General features: G+C 39.2%; 1 protein-coding gene across 21 annotated transcripts in view; it reads right to left on the bottom strand.

Moving 5' to 3' along the window:
- Nucleotides 1–13444, bottom strand: part of ptprfa (protein tyrosine phosphatase receptor type Fa) — a 312377-nt gene extending 298933 nt beyond the window's left edge. For 12 of the 21 annotated variants that reach the window (XM_078408325.1, XM_078408329.1, XM_078408326.1 and 9 more), the window contains exon 1: nt 13065–13444. The gene's annotated coding sequence lies outside the window, so the exon portion shown is untranslated. The remainder of the gene's footprint in view (nt 1–13064) is intronic. The other 9 variants (XM_078408335.1, XM_078408337.1, XM_078408344.1 and 6 more) reach the window with 2 other exon arrangements.
- Nucleotides 13445–21454: the final 8010 nt, after the last annotated feature.

Here is a 21454-nt window from a genome sequence, read left to right as displayed (position 1 = left end):
GCTTTCTGCAAAAAGGAAGGGGGTGGGGGGAAACAATAGAGGTTCTAAATTAATGTACCATCTTCACCATTTTATTAATTGCATTTACTCAAATAATCTCATTGTTTAAAATTAGTTGTTGTGGATTTGCACAGAATAATTAAGTTGTCAAGCCAAGAACAAACATAGTGTCCATTTTGACAGTATTCATATTTTAGTGAAGATTTTACTTTCTTCCCTGATCCTCCTGAATATTATAAACTGCACTGGCAGTGAAAGGCCAGTAAGCAGCACTCCATGCACATGTATTGATATACACATGGGTGAAAATATTTTCTCCAACAAGTAACAAATGTACATTGTAAAAACCCACCTTATTTTTGTTACAATGAAACTGTAGCCCATGTTAAATTCTTCAGCATTTACCAACAAAATCAATATAATTGGGCTTTTCTCCATTGTTCACAAAACTATCTAATGATGAAATCGCTTCTGATAAAGAATATATGTGCCAGAGTTGTAATGCAGGAAATACAATAACTGTTTTGTGTTTTTATAACCAGCAAACTCTGACAAATAGCAATATGATACTGACTAGAATTTCCTTTTAAATGTGAAGTAAAGAATAAATATTGGGTAAATGACAGAGTATCTGTATTGGCCTTCTTCAAAATACAGACATGGAATCTTTTGTTTCCTACTATAAGAGCCTTGGTTAAACATCTCACTTGAAAGATAATATGTTCAGTATAGTAGTCCCTCAGTATTAGAACTCGAGTCACTCACATTAAACTGAATTTCTCAGCTTTCTGATTCAGAAGTGAAAGTGTCATCAATCGCATCAACTGATTATAGCAGACAGCAAGGTGGTACCACAACCGTAATGAGGCCTGTAGTCAAATGGTATCACTGGAAACCAGTAATATTATTGCTTTGTGATATTACCGTAATAAACATCTGCACAACACTTTGATAATAACAGATTTACCTATCGACTTGGAAATACCTGGTACTTTTTTCATTATCAACCAGACTACAACTTGGCTATATACTCTCAAGTCAGAGGAAGTATTGGGGGCAGGTACAATGACCACACTTAGATGACATTTGGACAAATACATGGATAGGAAAGGTTTAGAGGAATATGGGCCAATCGCAGGTAAATGGGACGGGCCTGATTTCAAGCTTTATGACTCTGTGACTATTAAGTCCAAAGGGACCCATATATACATTCCAGGTGTAAGTCAGATCAGTTGTGCCTGCTGACCTAGTTCAATATGTTATTCAGGAGGATAATTTGTATAATAAAAAAGCAACTTTCAAAAAGTTGAGTTTCAGATGCACAGGTGCATTCAAAATTGGAAAATATTATACAAACTCAGACTCGCATCAGAATTTGAGAATTAATGTGAAGAAAAGACTTCCACATTCTGTCAAGAAAGAGCTGAGTCTAATGTGGAATAAATCAGAATAGCCAACATCCAAATTCTGTGTAAGCGGGTACTTCACAAAGAGTTGAGATTATCCACTTGGCATTTCAGGTAGAAACAGCTGCAAACATTTCAGCCCCAACTTCTGTATTAATTTACACATCAATGCATTATGACTGCAGGGACATGCACAAAGCATTGTTTAACTGTTCAACAGCATTCACATCTAGAATATTTAATTGAAGCGTAATAGATGGCAGGGCTGTACAAGGCCTCATTTCCTTTTAAAGTAGATGGTAGCAAGAGAGGGCATAGAGAGATGAAAATCACAAGTGTCTGGTGCCTGAGACTCGTTGCTTGAATGAAAAAACCCTCATTTTTTTAATTTTAAATACTTGATTAGGCATTTGATAGATACATGATCTACAGGCCAAAAGCCAAAAAATAGCATAAAGATCTTTTGGGGAGGGGGGGCAGCACACACATGGGACAAATTCTCATTCTTTTGTGCCATACATTTTCGCGATTCTCTGACTCAAAACTTGCAAAACTATGGAGATCAAGTCAAAAAGCCAAAAGTATATCTAGTGATGCTAGAAATCCGAAATTTAGACAGAAGACACTGAAAGAACATTCAGCAGTTTAGACAGCAGCTGAAGCCAGAGGATGGGAGTTAATGTTTCAGGTCACTAACCTTTCATCAGCTCCGACTTATTCCATGTGACTCAAACTGAGGTCCCATGCATTATTATCGGTATATTCACCACGTGCATGTTTTTGACCTTTCACCATCGTCATCGAATCACTATCTCAAAGCAGTCCTAGCCCTCAGTTCCACTTCATCCTTCTCAGCATTAGCGCTTACACAAAAGGCTTTTTTACTTCTGAAAGATCATCAACTTCAACTATTCTTGAAATCCAATTTTTGTCCAGCCATTTTCTCCTCTCACTTTCCACAAAGCCTCTCTCCTTAAAATCTTATCTCCTGCTGGGTTTTCACTATCTTTTCTGATGTTTCCCTCTGTGATCCCAAAATCAAAGGGCTCAAAATCAACCTCTCATGACTCTCGTGTATCTATCAAATGCCTAATCAACCTCTCATGACCATCGGAAAAAATTGAGTCGAGCATGATGTTGAGTTTTCTTTCTGATGTCTTTCCCCCTATACCAATTTCTTTAGGCAATAATCATCACCTCAGATTGTGTATTCTTTCTCCCATTTTCAGCATTCCCAGTCCACCTGGACCCCACTATATAGCCTTTTATCCTCTTGATTTTTCTTCACAATTTTAATCATAGGTTGACACAAAGTGCTGGAGTAACTCAGTGGGTCAGGCAGCATCTCTGGAGAACATGAATTGGTGATGTTTCAGATCGGGACCCTTCATTCCCTTAATCATAAGTTGGCTATTTCTATCAGAAATACACTTCTTCCATTGTTTTATATCTGTTGCTGTTTCTGTCTCATTGCTCAGTTGATAGCTTGATGGAAATAGCACAATGAAGGTTACCTTAGGCCACAATGTGGTAAAATACAATTTGCTGGTCCTAGAACCTGCATGACCTCACACATAGTCAGGTATCTGTGCTACATTATTGGTTTTTATCACTCATTTAGCATCACGTGGTGATTACAATATGGAGTGTGGCATCAGGGACATAATCCTTTTCCAAACATTTCTCAATTGAGAACATTCAAAAATTGGATTCTGGCTTTAAAAAAAGTGACCAGTCATACATTTTAACACAAAAACATGATTTGTGTCAATCAGAACAGGAAGATATTCAAGGCTGCCATGATATTTTACAAGGAGTCATTAATAACTGAGATGATGGGCAGTCTGAAAACTTCAGAGCATCTCTTGGCTTAGAGATTTGCAGCCAGAGTAAAAAAAATTAAATCAGCTTCACTGCTTTAATCTGGTTGATCCAAATTCTCTTATCCTAGCTGATTTGAGTCCGAAAAACATGCCTGACAGAAAATTCTTCAATTCTTAATTTTATTTTAAATGGTTACATGAAATTTACAAAAAATGCTTACCAAATGCCATCAATGTCTTCAAGTTTAAAGGTATGCTTCCATACAGGGAAGGTGATGCTTAAAAAAAATAACTCAACAATAAAAACATAAATCTGGCCTGTTAAAAATAAATTAATATCTTGTTGCATCCCTTACCTTCCCTGAAAACTGACTGGGTTTCATTATACATGATTTGAAAACCTAACCAAGTAAGTGGACTATTTATGCAGGTGTTGGGAAAGCAAATATTTGCAGGCTAATCAGCACTACGGCTAAAACCAATGTTGCGCCCACTAACACTTGCAAATGTGCCCTTTCCAGCAGGATCACAATTAGATCATGAGGGACCCCTGCCACCCCAGTAACGGACTGTTCCAGATGCTACGGTCAGGCAAACGCCTCTGCTGTCACGCTGTGAAAACGGAGAGGATGAGACGGAGCTTCTTCCCACAGGCCATCAGGACTGTCAACTTTGATAACCCCAGAGACTAAATTTTTGTCGACACTTTTTGTGCTATGTTTAGTAACTTATTAACTTTATTTATATGCTGTAACTGTAATTATTTTTGTGCACAACCCGCAGGCATTGCCACTTTCATTTCACTGCACATCGAGTATGTGTATGTGACAAATAAATTTGACTTGACTTGACTTGACTTGAAAGCAACCAGCGTTAACAACTTTTATATCTGTTGGGGAGGGTAGATGAAGGAAGAAATAATTTATTCTGGATTCTAAACCAGGTTGGGGAGGTAAAGGTTGACCCGATGCTTTTACTATATGAGAAGGCACAAGTCATTACTTGATCTATTACTGGGCTGCTTTGTGCATGGGAAGATCAGAATTTTCATCAAATGAGTTTTAACTGGCTTGAACTTTTGACAATTATGATTATCAGTTTTGCTGATGTATGTCATCAGGGTTGGGCATTACATTTCCTAAATTTCTACCTGACCCCCTGCATTTTAATCACATACTGCCTGATAAATGTGCATCTGGCTCTTTGCACCAATGGTTGGCCATTGTGGAATAGAATATTACAGAATCTTTCCCATGCACCAGAAATCACATTCACTTTACACAACTTCAACAAGTTCCAAATTTTTGACTTATTACCGAAGTAATAACATTGGAAATGCAAATGCTAATTTGTGAAGAGTAGATTCCCATAAACCACTTCTTCTAGGGCAGTGCTTTGGGGTCAAGAATTATTTTCTTTCACTGTTATTTTGTAGGTTCTGAAGTGGCAAATAAGGCCAATTTAGCACCAGCAAAGTTTACCACAGGTGGTTATAATCAAATAGTATGGGAAGTGTAATGCACCTTCCGTTGTTTATGTTGGGCTTTTTATGAATATCTGAAACTGCTCAACGCAATTCCAAATGACCCTTTTTCATTTAACATGGCCCTGGGCTAGGGATTCCCATAGGTTGATGGAGATGATCCATTTAATCAAGGAGGTTTTAAAAACATCCTTGGATCTATTCCTTTGTCTTTTTAATAATATCATGCCATTATGGGGATTAGAGTGGAAGGTCTATTTCAGGTATCTGATGTTGGGCATGCAATGGTATGGTCAGCCCATTGATGACTAGTTAAAAAATAATTTCACATTGTTAGGGATATTGGTGTGAAAGAGGATGTTGATTTGCCTATTATACAATTGGGTCTGGAGAATTTATTATAGCCAGCTCTCCAGTGCACTGACAAGCTACATGTCTCAGAAGCATACATAAGGGTAGAGGTCACTGTTGCTCAGCAGACCATGAGCTTTCCATTAGAAATGGACTGAAGACTGTCGAATGGAGTTAAGGATACTCGTGCCAAGTAGATTCTTAGGTCAGGTGTTGAAGTGCTCCTTCCAGCAGAAGCCAATGACCTGTCCTTGAAAAGCTCCCTTTTTGACTCATGGGGAAGCCCCCCCCCTCTGATATTTAGAACATGGAAAGCCTTGGCAATGCTTGCGCAGTTATCAATGAGGTAATAAAACTTCAACACTCTTACCTTTAAGTTAATGGTTTTATGTTAGATCTCAACCTTCAGGTGCTCTTGGAGCAGTTTATTTCCCTTTGAAGGTCTAGTTTCTAATTCAAGAAAGCCTTGTGTTTGTGGTTCATTGGCTCCTGGATCTATTCTCATCAAACAAGCCCTGATATATTCCAAAAGATAAAACAATAATCTACTCTTAGGTACTAATTATGGTGGGCTTCAATAGCCTTTTGAGACTTAAAATCAATCTCCTACTGGCAGTGTTTCTGTTGCCCTTGTATTGGGCTATGCTGATGAAGACAACAGAGCGGATTAGGTGTTAGATAAATAGTTATCTGTACCAGTCACAAAGCAGGTAAAGTGGATACCCTGTGCTGTCTCTCACTTGGGCAATGATGTAATCTAACATGTGCTGGTGGCCAGATCAAAAGGTGTTCCCATTATATATTTTGCATGCCTTCTTGATGAAATCAGATGCTGGTTATGACAAGAGCATGTTCCAAACATTTTGTCAGATCGGTTTCCCGTCTCTACCCTATTCTTATCATCACACCTTTCCAGAGGATTAAGTCCTTCTCAACACTATGGTTCACCAGGAAAATCAGTTTATTTTCCCTTAGGATTGTAGGCCAGTGTTTACCCAACATTGAAAAAAATCCTCCTTGACCTCTTCCGAATCCTCCAGGGTTAGAAATCTGTGTGCTAATGATCACAGCATGCTGGTTTCCAATTAGAGGGCTATGAAATATTCAGTTATCTCACAGATTTGCTGAATCATCAAACCACCTCTCATTATTGACAGCAAAATGCACACCATAACGCCTTGTTCTTTGAACTGGTCATTCTCCACCTATCATGTCTCACTCAGGCCAGTGATGACAATGTCAGAGCCCAACTCTGGTTGCAGAATGTTTAAAATCTGTAGCTGTTGAGGCAATTCCCGAGGATCCTAATGGTTCAGGCCCCAAGTTATTATTTTGAATAGTAGTTGCCTCATGTGTGACTTTTTGTTAATATGAAATAGTCACTTCCCAACAGGTATAAACACAAACTTTGACAGAGCAAAGTTTTGGCACAGTCCGAGACAACTTAAAACAAGTTAGCAAACACACAAGTCAACATGAGAGTATGTGCCTGTTGGCATGTAGATACACATGCAAACATGAACATAGACACATAGGAGGGCTTAGTCGCAACCTATAGTCAGTATTGCACCTGGGCATGGAGATGAGTCTGTCTTTATCAACCGATAAGGTACAAATTGTGGCTTAATTAACCAACTCACCACACCAAGAGACTGCAAACCATCAGCCTCGGGCAAAATTGAGCAGGTAACAGTTTTCAAGGAGGCAAAGGACAGATCCCAACCAAACCAAAGCCTCAAAGCATAGCCTGAGAACCTGGCAAGAAATTGCTTAGCTTTTAAGAACTTAGTGACATTCTACTAATGTGAAAGATGCTATAAAAATGTTCAGTTCCCCCTATGAATTGCAATTTGCTCGTGTATTATTGGATTTCAACATCCCTAACTAGTTTCAGACAACAGCCAATTATTTGACTCAACTTTCTTTTTACAAAACCACCAAAATTACACTCACTTTGAAACTGAATATTTTGATCAAGGAAATCTGATGAATTGAGCTACCCAATTTATGTGTACATAATAGCCAATATTTACAACCAAAATACAAGGAAGGCTAACTATTATTTATGCATAAGTTTTCTAAAAAAGGACATCTTGCTTTCTGGCTCACACTCCAAATATATTGAACACTGTGAAGATCCTGTACCGGTGAATACAAATTAAGCTCACCACAAAAAGTTGAGGCTTGTCCTTGTGAGAACTGTTAATTATTGCTAAACAACCCTTCCAACATTGATAGCTAACTACAACATGTGGGAAGCACATTCCATCAACTTTAATTGCTTTTCTAAAAATCTCCAAATTTAATTTAAATTTTACTTTGTCACTCCTTTGTCCCTTCTCCATGCTCTCAATCCAACCTTTCTTTCTCTGTAATTTTGTGTTTTGCATGTGATTCAATAATGAATTCATTATTTTAACATGTTTTCCTGGCTCTCCACTGGTTAATCTCAGTCTGATTGGTTAAGGAGTTACAAAATTGCTAGCTTGTTCACACAGGTCCCTGAGGCACTGGGGGGGGGGGGGTGAAGGACACCACGTTTACTTGCTCTCTAACAAAGCCTCATGCAAAGTAAACATGCATGAAGAAATATAACAAAAAACAGGCTCTTGTTCATCTGCTGGCTCCTGTTAAATATGGCCCAATATCTCTTAGATAAGACAATTTTTAGACTGTACCTTAACCCATCGCTAACTAGAAATGCTATCCATTCACGTTAGCAACAGCTACTGACCCACAACCCACATCTTGATCACGCTTCTACAAGCATGAGTTAATTCACAAGCCACAATTCATGTCCAGACCCAAATTGCTGTCCAGGCACAAATTATGAAGGTGGTTTCCATGAAACTTCTCCAGACTTAAAAACATATGCTCACGCAGACTGCATTAAAACGCTGTTAAGTAGCACATGAAACATTAAGAACCATTTAAAAGTTGTCTCTAAATCCCAGATGACCAGTTTTGTAATGGGTACCTTCAATCAAAAAAAGGATAGCTTTAGTCAAGCCCTTCAATATTGTTAATATTAGAAGTAGCAGATGTTAAATTAATTGGCCTGTAGTTTCCTGCTGTCTATCTCCCTCTCTATTTGAATAAAAGAGTGAAACATGGTATTTTTGAATCTAATGGAACCTTCCTTGAACTTAATTTAAGAAAATTGAAACCAATGCATCAACTATTTCATAAGCCACTTATTTAATGATCAAAGGAAGAAGCCCATCAGGTCCGAAGAACCTAGATCCTTGAAGCAAATCATTTGTCATACATCAGCCTCTGCCTGAATGTTTTACAGGGTTTGTTTAGGAGAAATTAGAATGGAAAATGGACATTCTGCAGTAATCAGCAAAAAATCTTTACTTCTAGAATTATAATGAAAGGATAGTTATTGAACAAATAACAGAGGATAGATAGGCCTGGAATACTGCCCCAAAAGGCTCTTGCAATAATCTCAAAGCCTGGGATAATTGTTATCAAACAACCATCTTTTGTGCCGTGTAGGACTCCAACCATTGGCAGTGGCTTCCCATTGATGTCCACTTATTTCAGTTTTATCATGAGTCCTTGATGTCATAGTCAGTCAAATGGTACCTTGATGTCAAGGGAAGTCAGTTGTTTGCCCTGTTTTGATCAGTGCCGTGACAAGAACGGGAGCCAATACTGGCAAAACCAAAAACTAGGCATCTGGAGTGTCAGTGCTGCTAGATTTCACATCAACAGCTTCCATCTCTTCGCCAGCAATTGAGTGTGGACAGATTGGGAAGTAATTGGCTGAATTGGATTAGTCCTTTTGTGAACTGTACAAAAACGAGCAATCTTCCAAACTGTCAGGAGAAGAATTAGAGTTTGACAACCCTTTGTCATGTAGTGGATTGAATCTCTACAAATATTAAAATGGAAAGGTTGTTCAAATTTGCACAATCCATACTTTTAAATGGATGCAAAACCTAGATGCTGCATTCAAGATTAGTAATGTTTTGGATGTGGTGTTGATTATTAGATGCTATGATTTTATCCACCATGTAAATGGAATAGGAACCAAATGTGAAAAGATTGTATCAGTTCAGATCATTGAAGAGTGTTTTTTTGGTTACTTGGTTCACTTAGAGACAAAGTTCCCATAACTTAAACAATGCAGAATGGAACGGAAATCAGGACAGGCAACATCCTTCCCCAGATTGGAACAAACCATTGGGTTATCTCAGTTAACCGAGCTAGATGTCCATTTCCCTCCATAGATGCTGCCACCCTGCTAGATTCCTCAAGCAGTTTGGGTTTTTGCCATCATCCAATTTACAATCATGCAATAAGTCAGAATCCACACTACGATTCATGCATTATCAATGGAACAACTGTCTATGTTCTGCGTATAACAGTGGAGGACAATGAGGATCCAAGGAAGACTGCTATTTTATGAATAAAGATTTATCAGCAGCTTTTTGGGATGGAAAACTTTACACTGAAGACCGATTATCAGAACATTAAGTGATATCTCCTTCCACACATGCTGATTGACGAGTTGAGTTCTTCCAGCATTTCTATTTTTATTTCAGATTCCGGCATCTGCAGTACAGTATTTTTGCTTTCCAAGCTTAGATTGAACTGGACTTTATGGAGGATGGAATGCCAGCAGGGAAGGCACTGTTATAATTGAATCATGAGAAGACATCAAGAATGTCATGAGGATGATGGGCTGAAGCAGCTAGTGACAAAGGATGATTTATAAATGAAAACAAGCAGTCTACGAGATGGAGACTACATGTGGGTCAGAAACTTAACCAATGCTTAAGTTGACATGAGATTGCTAACAATTAAGTTCAGCCAGGAACGGTGGCCAAGAAGAAAAATAGAATAAAGGGAGGAAGGTAGAACTGGTCACAAGTTAGTGGAAGAACCAAATGTTTTCAAGTTTCCAAGTTTAAATTGCCAACTGTGCCAATAAAACTAGAGTAAAATTAGTCCTGGACTACCTTTGGATTATGCACTGTACAACTAGTCACAAATCTAAATTAGATACAGAATTAGATAAAGGTCACAAATCTAAATTAGATACAGAAGGAAAGCACCAAAATAAATAATAAATGAATTGAGGTGTACGTAAATACTCTGATACCAGGAAGTCACTGGCCTTTCAGCTCATCAAATAGAGTAACTTGCTTAAATCAAGTTTGAATCCAAAACTCAAGTGTATGCACTATCAAATTGCACCACCAATTATAAGTATGCTGATCATAAGGGAAAACGATGGTCGCAATAAGGTTATGATATTCAATGAACAAAAATCTTCAACTTCTGCAGAACTTAAAAACATCCAACATTCAGATTGTTTTAGTGGTGTTCAAAGGAATTAACACGGATAGGAATGCAGAATATTAAACCTTGAAAAAAAAATCCTTAATAATTACAGTACACAAAAGATCAAAAAAGATCAGTGTTTAACCAAATAGTATTTTGGTAAGATGGGAGATGTGAGGGCGGGGGAGGGGTGCAGGGAGAGAAGGAGGGGGGGGGGGGAAGCGAATGATTCCTACACTAGACAAAAGAGCCGTCATTGTGATTATCTCTTATTCCTCTGACAAATAATGTTCCTCTTACAATCACAATACCAAAAAGGTAATACAATAATGTATACAGCTAAACTGTGTTTCACCTTTTTCAGTTGTTTGTGTGTGTGTGTGTGGGGTGGGTGGGGGGGGGGGGGGGGCAATTGTACATTAGTAAAGAACAGAAGAAAATTGGGCAATAATATTCATTAAAAAATGGAAATCCTGACATATCTGCCCTTCAACTTAATTATTGAGTAACTGATCAATTGCTGTACTTGGCAACCTTCATATAAGTCGAATATAATTGCAATGAGTTGAGAACAAGATGGCTCCTACAGTAAAAGGTCCACTGCAGAAAATCAGACTTTCAAAATCAATACTTAATGCTCCAAAAAGTTTTAATGATAGATTAAAAATGTAATTCAAGAAAATTTTCAACTGGCTTTCAGTACAATTGTGGAGCATTAACATTGCATGGAACTGCAATGCTAGTCCATATAAATGTATTATATCTTTGACAATATATTCAAATAGGGATATACTTAGCTTTTATTTGTAAATTTCAATCATGAAATCTAACCACAAAATGAGAGTGGCTGCATATTCACCAAATGTTCTTATAAACTAGTTGATCATTCTCACAGAGCTATGTCAGAATTCATAATCAGAGTACAGAAGTACTGCTTATTATGACCAGGCTCCCCAGCTTGGATGGCTAGAACACTAAAAGCTTTAATGTTAACAGTTCTCCATTATCTTAAACATTTAAATAAACGCGAATGACAGAACACACCAAAGTCTGAAACGCATTAATTAATCACCAATTTAAAGACTTTCTCCGAAGTAACTAGAAGTCTTGTCTTGATTTTAAAATCACAAATCATTTACCAAATCAACGTGCATTTTCAACGCAGCCTAACCCGTCTTGAAACACTCTTCACGGCAGCTTTAAAACAGATTTGGTTCTAACCTTTGGACGGCGGGATAAAATTATACTTTTATTAGGCTTTTGTAAAGGATCAAGTCTCCGAATAAGGAGCGTCTCCAAACGATCAGATACATTGATCCACGATTGCACAACCTCGCGGATCAAGTTCACTCGCATCTCTTAGGTCTCTACGGAGAAACCGACGCCACCATTTGAAACACACTCGCAATTCAACAGGGAGAGAAAAAAAAGAACATCGAGCCTTTAACAAATCTAAAAAAATAAACATCGGGAAAAATGGAAACGGTCCGTTCACATGTCACAAGGTAAAATATCAGGTTTAAACACGGTACTCAAAATTTAGCTTCATGATCTTGGATCATTACCAATTTTAAAGACAAAAATTAAATAGCCCAAATAAGTCTTCCACGCCATAAATATAAATCAGACCAAACCAATCTTAAATAATCATTTAAAAGCCCAGAAAGTGAGCTTTTCAAATCTTTGTCAATCATGCTTATTTAAAAAATATCACGGGATTCAACAACCCTCAAACAGGGCTCCAAAATAGTAGGTTTTGTCAATCGGTGAAAGAAAATTATATTATTCCTGTTTTTCTCGATTTCAAATGCCGATGTTTTATTTCAATGTTCCTTTCACATACCGTGCACCTTTCCTCAGAATCAATTACGTGTTACACGACGGGAAGCCTGCCAGTTCTCTTAGAAATAATTTTTAAATCATCAATGGCATACTTCTCATCCTGATAAACAATCCTGTGTCCCGAGGAACGATGTTGTACTCCTCTGGCATCTGAAGCCAATGCCTCAACAATAAAAAATAAATAAATTGAGAAACGACCTGATCGCACTTAGTCAACGCGATTACAAGAGAAAAATATCAAAAACGATGCAAACCCACTTGCTTCACGTGAACATGAGGACAGAGTTAAGAACAAAAACACATTTCAAAGGATCGTCTCCAGTTTCAATCCTCATCTACGACAAGCTAAATCAAGCAAGCAACAAAAAAAAAAAAAAAGGGTCTCCAGTTTGAACACACCCGCAGGTAAAACTGGTTATTTTGCAACCACACCGATTTCTGGGGACTCCCTTTGTGTTTCCAATTTAAGTTTACCCTGCTGAAATTTCAATCCCCTCGCTTTCAACAGGCGGCGGAGTTTTGTCAATTTCTTATAATGTGGAAAGAAAAATGAAATAAACCGGGGCCAGATCAACAAAAGTGGTTAATCTACCACGGAGATCGCACATCACAAAATAAAAACAAATCCGTTTCCCCACAACAGATTTAGTTTGTTTTATTTTAAAAAATAATAATAAAAGCTCCTTTTCAAGAGGCTGCATGCATGCATGCAGCAAGCCAGTCGGGGACAAAACGAAAGCCCGGCTTCACCTGAGGGTTTGCGGATTCAACAACAATTTTTAAATTTAAAAACCCCCACTAAACTCGAGTCAAACTCCCAGCATTTTCTGTTAAGTCTGCAGGTTTGAATGCTCGTCTACTCACCGCGCACGGCTGCCTCAAGTCTCCCACATCTCGGCGCATAATGTCCAGCTGCCCGGCTCACGATGCCCGTAACTCCGAGCCCGGGCTACACGGGCACCGGCTCCCGCTCACCTCAAGCTCACTCGAACCGCGCCCCTAAAAAATTAAAACTCCCCTGGTCCCCTCAAGTTTATTTCTCTTATTCTCTGTGTCCTTGTGCGTGCGTGTGTGTGCTCTTCCTTTCCTCCCTTCGTTCACACACACACACTCGGTGCGGGCTCGATCGCACCAGCCGCCTCTCTTTACTCCGGAGCGCTACTTAACACACTTTCCACGGACACCAAAGCCAAACCGTCGCCTGCCGCTCGGCAGCTCCGTCCGAACATCTTCGGGAAACTTCGGCGAATGGCGTCATTCGGAGCCGAGCGCGCCGGCGGCTTGACGATTGGGGGGGGGGGGGGTGGAAGGCAGAGGGAACAGCTCCAGCCAAAGTACAGAAAGGGAATGTCGTGCACCGCCTTCCACCAACAATGCTGCTACTGTGGCGGATCCTGCCTGCAAGACCTCGACGCCACGCGTAGACAGAAGATTTTTTTTCAAAGCCTATTCGATAGAAGTGGAAGCCCTTTCTGTTGCATCTGTTCAAGCTGTTAATGGTCTATGCAGAAAGCACCCGGTCATGGAAGCATTGCAAATTGTGCTGCAGTTTTAATTCGTGGTCGAGTGTAGGATTTAAAGATGTTTCAATGCAATTCATATGTTTTTTTTTAGTTTAAATATATTGTTTGAAAAACGAGTATAAACGAGTAAAAGGTCCCACAGAGTAAAATGAAGTTAAACTGGAAAATCTGGCAGAACGACTACGTTGCTTTTTTTTTTAAAACAGATATTTGCACGCTTGGAAAAACTCAACTGGTTAAAGTGCAGGTAGTACCTGCTGAAATTACCAGGAGATTCCAAATAAACTTCCAACTTTCTGCTCTCTATACGGTATATCCAGAATGTATCTTTACTTTCGTCGTTACCTTGGCATTTTTCAAAAAAACAAGGTCCCATGTAGCAGATAGGTCGGAAAAAAGAAAAAACCCAGAGAATCAGAGCGACAAAGTAGATTTTAGAAGCAAAGGTTGAAGATTGATGGGCTTCAAACTCAAGGCTTAGTAATTGTTCCCTTTGAGTTAGACTTAAATGTAGGGGTGTGATAAAGAAGTTTGCAACTGATGCAAAAAAAAAAAGGTTCAGAGATCAACAAGGAAAGCTTTAGATTTTAGAAAGTTAGGTATGGTCAGTTTGGCCAAAAAGTGGCCACAGAAATGTAGAGAGTGCAACTCGAAGGGAATACAAAGTGGACAATGAACAGGACCCCCAGAGTGTATGGCACAGATTTTTAAATGGTGAAGAATAAATCAATCAAGTACTTTAAAAGGGCATTCCCTTATTCCCCAGGGCATGGAGTATTAGTTTATGGCGAAAACAGTTTGTCACATTATTTTGACCACTGTATTACCAAGTGTTCTGGTCATCACATTGCTAGAATGATGTGATTACCTATTGAAAAAAGGTACAGGAGGGATAAATAAAGAAGTTGCCACGACTCGAAAATGTTGGCTATCAGGAAAGCTAGAATGCTTGGGTTGCATTCTGTGGAACCCATGAAGCTGAGAAGTGATGAAAAAGATTAGGAAGGACTTAGATAGAATAAATAGGTGTGGAGATCTGTCCTTTTTCTTTGCTTCAGCCACTAGACTCCGCATGGGCTTTGCTTTAACCTAGCACACAATGCTGCAAAGCCCATGCGGAGTCTGGCTGAAGCAAAGAAAAAGGACAGATCTCCACATTGGAAGAGTCTATTTCTCTTTTCAGAGAAGTCAAAAAACAAAAAGAGGAATGTTTAAAGTAATTGGTAGAAGTGTGTGGTGGGGGATGAGGAAAGAAATTATTTCACCCAAAGGATGATAAGGATCTGAAAGTTATTGTCTAAGAGGGTGGTAGAAAAAGAAAACCTCATCACACTTTATAAAAAAGTACTTGGATGCTTACTTGAATAGCAATGAATTTCAGGGCCATGGCTTTATGCTTGGAGGTCCTGTACCTCTTTTGACGAGCATGAACACATGGACCAAGTGGACACTGTAACATTTTTACTGATTCCTTTCATCTTTAATTCCCATCCTATTTCTGTCATTTAATTTAATTCATCCACCTACTCAGAAGTTCCTTTTTGTTCACTTTACCGTTCTGCATCCAAAAGCCCGTAACTTTCCCCAATGAAAGGGCGCCAACGTTAAATATCATCAATTTCTCTTACCACAGATGCTACTGAATATTTTCAACATTTTCTATTTATATTTCGTACCCAGAGTGCATGCTACTGGAAAGGTCGCAAACAGACCATTGTATTTGTGCCATATCTGAGCTATTTTATTTATAACGATGCCATCACATTATGTGGCAACAATGATTTTTGAAGACACCTTGAATCACTTCACAGATGAAAATAACCAGATACTGAACAAAAAATTAATCAATTATTTGATGGGATCTCAAAAGCGAGGAGGATAGCTAAGTGGAGGCGTTTTTGGAAATAATTGGAGTGTGCAGCTGAAGTAGCTGTAGGATCTGCAACTGAGAATGCAACAGATGGAAAGGAGGAATTGACAAAGTACCAGAGTTGGAAAAACAAGGGACATGTGGGAACCCAAGGCCAAGGATGATTCTTGTGGTAAGAAATGATGAAACCATGAAAAGACTTGGCAATGAGAATTACTATTTTGAAATAAATGTATTGCAGAATAAATAGCCAGTGCATATAGGCAAGTACAGGAAATTTTGGAAGTTAGTCTGGTGAGAAAGCTGATGGCCAAGGGTTGACCAGGTTTGCAGTTTGTGATGAGCAGAGGTGAGGGACATTATTGGAATAATCCAGTCTGCAAATAACAAAAGATATGAGTAAATATTGGAGTGTGATTAAGGTGGTAATGTTGGAAATTAGCCTTGATGGTGAATAGTAGGTTAAGTTTGAAGCTCAACCCAGGATCAAGGAACTGAAAACTTTGTCATGAGGCTGAAGTTGGACCAACAGGCTATAAAGAAAAATGGAGTCGATAGATAAGAGATGGTAATTTGAAAGACTAATTTCCCCAAAGAGAATTACTTAATTCTTGCCAGTTTTGAACCGGATCTTTATTTTGTTCATTGGAACTGCAGTGGCAAAACGGTAGAGTTGCTGCCTTACAGCGCTAGAGACCTGGGTTTGATCCTGACTATGTGTGTTGTCTGTACAGAGTCTGCATGTTCTCCCTGTGATGGCGTGGGTTTATTCCGTAAGTTCATTGGCTTCTGTAAATAGTCCCCAGTGTGTAGGATATTACTAGCGTACGGGTAATCACTGATCAGCGTAGACTCGATTGGCCGAACGGCCTATTTCCATGCTGTATCTCTAAACTAAACAAAGGACTCAGACAACAGTCGTAGGTGTGGCAGACAGAGATGATTGGGTACTGTAAGGAAAAAGAACCTGATGGTGACTCACCACCACCTTCTCAAAGACAAGACAAGGCTGCTTTATTCCAGTCGTAACCATGCCCTCTAAACAATAATAACAGAAGTTGCCTGTGAATAGTGTTACTCAGTGGCAATGAAATGATGAGAAAAAGAGAACCAAGGCTGTAAGCTATTGGAAATACATTGTCAGGCTTTGAGTGTGAAGATAGGTTCCGACCTGAAATGTCATCTGTCCATTCCTCCAGAGATGCTGCTTGACCCGCTGAGTTATTCCAGCACTTAGTGCTTCACTTGGGATTCCAGTATTTGGAGTTACTTGTTTCTCTATTGCTTGATTACAATATGAAATTAAATTAGGTCAGTGCCGTCATAATAAATTGAGGAAATATATTGGAGACATTCAGAGTACTGTACTATGCAAATGAAAAGATGGAGGGAGCAATTTGTTGATAAATTTGAACAAGTGATCTGAGTGATATGAGCAGGGTGGTAACAGACTGAGTGTTTTGAAGAAATGTTTGCATATGTCAGAATGAACCTGTTATTATAACACAGGAAAATAGATGGGGGTGGGGGAAGAAACTGTAGAGCTATAAAATAAAATGAAGCAATAATTAATTGAGGTGAGGCAAATAATGAACATTTGGAGGGTGTTAAGAAGTTGGTATTGAAGATATCATAAGAGATGCAAGTGATGACTTGTGTGGTGGAATATTGTGCACATTCATTGCTTGTTGATGACCCAAAGAAAAGTTGGTGAGAAGCTGTAGTGTGTATAATGTGGCAAGGGTGTGGGGATTGTGATGAGTTTTATATGTCAAGTAAGCAGCTGAGACATCTGAATAGATGGTCAGAAATTTGAATCATGAAATTCAAGCAGATATGAATAGAAGATGGGAATTAACTGAAGTTAATAGCAGGAAGCAATTTTTCATTAGCAAAAGGAGTGTTCCAACCTTGAATTTGGCGATGATTTCGGTGGGTAGATATATGTAGTGCAGGATGATGAGTGAGGACAGGTTTCAGACAGATTACTGAAAAAGTAAAGGATTGGGCAAATGCTCAAGTTGCTGAGGTAAAAAGTTTGGGTGCACTTGAGAGATCTTTGTAGAAGATTTGTATTTGGGAGAGTGATAAATAAAGACAGTGACAAAGCACTAAAAGAACTAGTCAAGACTGAAATGTTGTAAATAATTAAAAGATGTAAAGAAATATGGAAATAGGATAGTCTGAAAATGAACAAGCCCATATAATTTATGATGGGGGCGAGTTGAAAGTGGGTAGGCAAGGTCGAGGTCACGAGCTTTCAACTTGAGGACAAGGTCTTGGGGAAAAGTCCATAACTCCCTGGAAGCCAAGTCATTGGATATTTTTAAGGCGGGGTCAAGAGTTATGGGGTGAAAGCAGGTGAATGTGGAGGAGGGAGAAAGATAGATCAGCCATGATTGAATAGCAGAGTAGACTCAATGGGGTGAATGGCCTAATTCTGCTCCTATGACTTATGAACTTATAGGAAGGGTGCAGAGGAGATTTAGCAGAATAATGCCTGGATTATGTGGTAGTAGTTACAGAAAGAGGTTGGACAGGCTTTGATGGTTTTCTCTGGAACGGCTGCAGTTGTGGGAAGACTTGATAGAAGTATATAAAATGATGAGTGGCATAGATAAGGTAGACAAGCAGAATTCTTTCCCCAGGATGAAATATCAAATACTAGAAGGCATTGCTTTAAGATGAACTTCTTCTGCAGTTGTATAGGGCCCTGGTAAGACCACATCTGGAGTATTGTGTACGGCTTTGGTCTCCTAATTTGAGGATGGACATCCTTGTAATTGAGGCAGTGCAGCGTAGGTTCACGAGATTGATCCCTGGGATGGCGGGACTGCCATATGAGGAAAGATTGAAAAGACAAGGCTTTTCACTGGAGTTTAGAAGGATGAGAGGGGATCTTATAGAAACATATAAAATTATAAAAGGACTGGACAAGCTAGATGCAGGAAAAATGTCCCCAATGTTGGGGGAGTCCAGAACCAGGGGCGACTGTCTTAGAATAAAGGGGAGGCCATTTAAAACTGAGGTGAAAAGGAACTTTTTCACCCAGAGAGTTGTGAATTTGTGCAATTCTCTGCCACAGAGGGCAGTGGAAGCCAAATCACTGGATGGATTTAAGAGAGAGTTAGATAGAGCTCTAGGGGCTAGTGGAATCAAGGGATGTGGGGAGAAGGCAGGCACGGGTTATTGATTGTGGACGATCAGCCATGATCACAATGAATGGCGGTGCTGGCTTGAAGGGCCGAATGGCCTCTTCCTACACCCATTTTCTATGTTTCTTTGTAAGATGTGAGGGTCAAAGATTAAAGGAGATGAAAGGGGTAAAAAATTTACACAGAGAACATTGAGTGCCTGGAATGAACTGCCAGGTGTGGTGTGGGCAGATATAATAGTGGCATTTTTAAAGACCTTTGGATAGGCACACGGATGTGTAACGAATGAGGGCATATGTATTATGTGCAGGTACATGAGAGTTGATCTTAGCATAATGTTTGGCACAGACATAGTGGGCGAAAGGGCCTGTTCCTGTGCTCTTTTTTTTGTTCTTTGTTCTAAGATGCTGATGGACTTCACTAATATGTGCAATACATTTAATATCTACAATACATTGTAATATGCACACCATCATGGCTTTATGTGTCAAGCCATAATGATTAAGGAACACAAAAATAGAAGATCGTAACTCGTGTCTTATAAATGGAGGAAAGGTTTTGGAGATTTAGGAGGTAAATTACTGACTGCTCGGTACCCAGCCTATTGATTTTCTGATGTTGCCACAGTATGTATGTGACAGGCCCACCGTTTATAAAGAACGGATATCCCTAGCATGTTGATAGACACAACATGCTGGAGTAACTCAGTGGGACAGGCAGCCTCTCTGGAGAGAAGAAATGCATGACGTTTCGGGTTGAGACCCTTCTTCAGAGTCTGAAGAAGGTTCTCGACCTGAAACATCACCCATTCCTTCTCTCCAGAGATGCTTCCTGAGTTACTCCAGCATTTTGTGTCTATCTTTGGTTTAAACCAGCATCTGCAGTTCCTTCCTACAACTAGCATGTTGAATCGCTATTGTATGTCACAGATAGATGCTTTGACCATCCCCAACAAAAGAGAATCCAGACATGGATTTGTGACCCAAATGTTTTTTCTGCTTTTCAGCCCGTGCCTGAATGCTGTCAGTCTTGCAGGGATGGATTGTTTGATTTGTTGAGAAATTGTGAATGGGATTGCACATTGTCCAGCATCAATGAATTATCTCCAACTTTACAATGGTCAGTGATGAACAATTGGACAAAGCACACTGCCCTGAGAAATTGCTGGCACTGGGATGAGTGATCTCCAACAACCATAGCTTTCTTGATTGAGAGTAGTCTAACTGAATGTTAATTAACCAGATTAGGATTTGTTTGCCATTGCCTGAACAGGTCATAGCTGGGCAATTTTCTATATTTCTAAATTATCAGGTGGACGTAATGCGATATATCGTCAGGTTATTGCCTGTCCCATTGTTTTTTTTTTGTTCTTTTGCATGATACCAGTGGAGAAAGTACAGTTAAGCATCACTCCATGTGATTCAACCAAGACAAAAAGATGGGAAAACTTAAGGAACAGAGGAGAAACTGGAAGTGGTGGAATGGGCTTGGGGAGAGTGGAAGGGATTGAAAAGTGTGGAAAATGTAAGGAAAATAATTCATCTGGAAAAACGGGTTGATTGGGAGTGTTTAAAGTAAAAGGTACAAACTACCCTAGCAAGGAACTATTTGTAAAAGAGCAATGGTTTGGAGTTTGGGAAATTTTGAATTGGGAAATGATCTCAACAACGCGTTTGAACAATTCCATGAAGTTGGAAAGCTGTTACGGTGAAGGAAAAGTTGATTTGCACTTCAGTGTGAAGAGATGGAGAAAAATGATGGAGAGGTCATGAAGGAAACTACAGTGCAATTTTAGAAATGTTTTAGAAGGTTGGCAAAGAATTTTGCAATGCCTGTGAAATGGAGCATTATTACCCACCCACTATTTTAATACATAATGGATGGTTTCTGTAAATGTTTGTCAAAAAGACAGTGTAAAAAATGTTGGAATTTAAAAGGGTCTTCTTTGTTGAACTTACAGTGCCCTCCATAATGTTTGGGACAAATATCCATCATTTATTTATTTGTCTCTGTACTCCACAATTTGTGATTTGTAATAGAAAAAATCACATGTGGTTAAAGTGCACATTGTCAGATTTTAATAAAAGGTATTTGTATACATTTTGGTTTCACCATTTAGAAATTACAGCAGTGTTTATACATAGTGCCCCCATTTCAGGGCACCATAACGTTTGGGACACAGTAATGTAAATGAAAGTAGTTATGTTTAGTATTTGGTTGCCTATCCTTTGCATGCAATGACTGATTGAAGTCTGCGATTCATGGACATCTCCAGTTGCTGGGTATCTTCTCTGGTGATGCCCTGCCAGGCCTGTATTGCAGCCATCTTTAGCTTATGCTTGTTTTGGGGGCTAGTCCCCTTCAGTTTTCTCTTCAGCATATAAAAGGAATGCTCAATTGGGTTCAGATCAGGTGATTGACTTGGCCATTCAAGAATTTACCATTTTTTAGCTTTGAAAAACTCCTTTGTTGCTTGAGCAGTATGTTTGGGATTATTGTCTTTCTATAGAATGAACCGCCAGCCAATGAGTTTTGAGGCATTTGTTTGAACTTGAGCAGACAGGATGTGTCTATACACTTCAGAATTCATTATGCTACTACCATTAGCAGTTGTATCATCAATGGAGATAAGTGAGCCAGTATCTTCAGCAGCCATACATGCCCAGGCCATTACACCCCCACCACCGTGTTTCACAGATGAGGTGG

This window comes from Rhinoraja longicauda, chromosome 11, assembly GCF_053455715.1.
Source record: "Rhinoraja longicauda isolate Sanriku21f chromosome 11, sRhiLon1.1, whole genome shotgun sequence".
Taxonomy (NCBI): domain Eukaryota; kingdom Metazoa; phylum Chordata; class Chondrichthyes; order Rajiformes; family Arhynchobatidae; genus Rhinoraja; species Rhinoraja longicauda.
This window is presented reverse-complemented; position numbering and strand designations above follow the sequence as displayed.